This window comes from Hyaena hyaena, unplaced genomic scaffold (assembly GCF_003009895.1).
Source record: "Hyaena hyaena isolate Hyena2069 unplaced genomic scaffold, ASM300989v1 scaffold_289, whole genome shotgun sequence".
NCBI classification, from domain to species: domain Eukaryota; kingdom Metazoa; phylum Chordata; class Mammalia; order Carnivora; family Hyaenidae; genus Hyaena; species Hyaena hyaena.
The window spans coordinates 2,143,199-2,145,699 of record NW_024080920.1 but is presented as its reverse complement, the minus strand read 5'-3'; the positions used below and the strand labels follow the sequence as shown (position 1 = coordinate 2,145,699).

At 36.8% G+C, this 2,501-nt stretch overlaps 1 pseudogene; it reads left to right on the top strand.

Moving 5' to 3' along the window:
• The first annotated feature begins 337 nt into the window (after nucleotides 1–337).
• On the top strand, nucleotides 338–992 carry LOC120241769 (annotated as a pseudogene).
• Nucleotides 993–2,501: the final 1,509 nt, after the last annotated feature.

The following is a 2,501-nucleotide window of genomic DNA, read 5'->3' as shown; positions in this document are numbered from 1 at the left end:
ACCTAGTTAGTCTCTTGTCTAGTTAGTTAGTTAGTTAGTATGTGATGTCACTAGCAATTGGTGATTGTTGCCTAGATCTACTAATTCATTAGGAGTTGCAAAGTAGCTCAGAATATGACCTCCATTTCTTCATTTTCTAATTTTAGTACTTATTGCCACTGAATGGATTTTTCAAAAAGGTAAAATCATGACATTCTTGCAAATTTAACATAAGCCTATGTCTAGGATGTTACTCATCTCATTAATTATGGTGAAAAACAGGAACACAGTTGTTTCCTCCCTGAGTAGTTCAGCCTCAGTCAGATGGGCCAGAGACACTTCTGGAAGCAACAGCACAATGGCGGCCCAAGAAGAACCCCAAGTCCAGTTCAAACTTGAGCTGTTTGGTGATGGTGGAAATGTACTGGAAAAGCTACATTTTTAAAATGTCCTCTGACTGGTGAATTTGAAAAGAAATATGAACCGCCTTGGGTGCTGAAGTCCATTCGCTGGTGTTCCATACCAACAGAAGACCTAATAAGATCAATCTATGGGATACAGCTGGTTTGGAGAAATTTGGCGGGCTGAGAGATGGCTATAATATCCAAGCCCAGTGGGCCATTATAATGTTTGATGTAACATCACAGGTTACTTATAAGAATGTGCCTAACTGGCACAGAGATCTGGTCGGAGTATCTGAAAACATCCCCACTGTACGGTGTGGCAACAAAGTGGATATTAAGGACAGGAAAGCTAAGGCAAAATCTATGGTCTTCCACTGAAAGAAGAACCTTCAGCACTATGACACTTCTGCCAAAAGCAACTACAGCTTTGAGAAGCCCTTCCTGTGGCTTGCCAGGAAACTAACCTGAGACCCTAACTTGGAGTGTGTCCCCATGCCTGCTCTTGCCTCACCAGAGGTTGTCGTGGACCCCGCTTTGGCGGCACAGTATGAACATGATCTAGAGGTTGCTCAGACAACTGCGGTCTCAGATGAGGAGGATGATCTGTGAGAAAGTGCATCTCGTTCTATAGGCAACTGTCCTGTGAGGTCAGTGCCACAGCGGTTTGCCACTTGATTACATAGCTGAGCAGAACAGGTGCTTAATCTCTGGGATGCTGAAGGAGATGAATGGGCTTCAGGGTGAATGTGACAGCTTAAAAGTAGCTTCAGTTTTTGGACTTGTAAATTTAGCGGTTTTGGAACACAGTTGTTTCCTCCCTGAGTTGCAAATAGAAGACTGCTATAGTCACATCACAGAAAAAGAACATTTTGAGGTGTTAAGAATTTATTATCAATTTTTAAAGGAATGTTAGAGTCGGTTTGTTAGATAATATACCAACTAGTCACTATCTTATCTTTGGGGCTATCTTTTCCACTGGATAGAAACAATTTGCTTATCTACTAGACACAAATCTATAGGATAATATGTACTTGATATATAACTTTACTAAGCCTATAATCTTTGATCAATAGGCTTAATGTTGTCCACCTTCATGTATCTTTTTAAAGGTAATCTTTAACTCATTAACTGCTTGGTCAGTAAGAAGTACAGTTCTCATATACAAGGCAGGGTAAATCCTGTGTTTTTTCCTTCTCACTCTCCTTTTCAGATTACTCATTTATCCACCCATATTCAAAACAATAAGCTTCTTAAAAAATATGTATTATTAGGACCTCATGGATTTCAGCATATTTGATGTGTTTCAACCCATTGCAATTATTATCAGCATTTATTTAGCCATTTACTTTTTAAATAAATAGAAGCATACTGAACATATTTTTTTTGAAAGCTTAGTAAAGAAAAAGCTAGCAAAAGATTCATGTGAAAAGAATCAATGCAAATTGGTCAGTCAGAGGGATCCTCTAAATCTTCAATGTGCTTGTGGAAACTATAATTCTATGGAGAAATGGATAGCATGGAGAACATAATAAACAGAGGTAATATTATGAAGAAGATAATCAGAAAAACCTCAGGTCTCTCATATTTCACAGTAAAATTAAATGTAATCAAAGTGTTGTCCTAGAAAATTGCATCTTTAACACTTGAAATGAACAGAACCCAACCTTCGTATATGACTGTGAATACCAATTTTTTGATTAGTCACTTCGGCACTGGTGTGCAGATTATTAAAATTGGTATCATACAGTAAATATGAATTTCCTATTATACATTGCATGATCCCTGTTAGCTTTCTAACTCAAGTCCCTTAGGAAGAGACTTCACTAATCTAGCATTGAATTAGGTTTTGAAGCCAATCTTTCACACTGCAATAGCTCCTTTTGCAAAAAAATTTAATTACAGGAATGTGACACACATGAGCATGTTTGTAATGATTAATGAATCACTTCATAAAAAGTGAATTTCTAATGAGCTGAAAAATTTATGTATCAATTAAAACTCAAGAAAATAAGTGTACTAAATATTTTTACTGAGGTAAATTACTCACTAGTTGCTTTTAAATAAATATTTTTAATGACATGGAGAGTTAAGAATTTTAAAGCCATGAACAATGGTCTA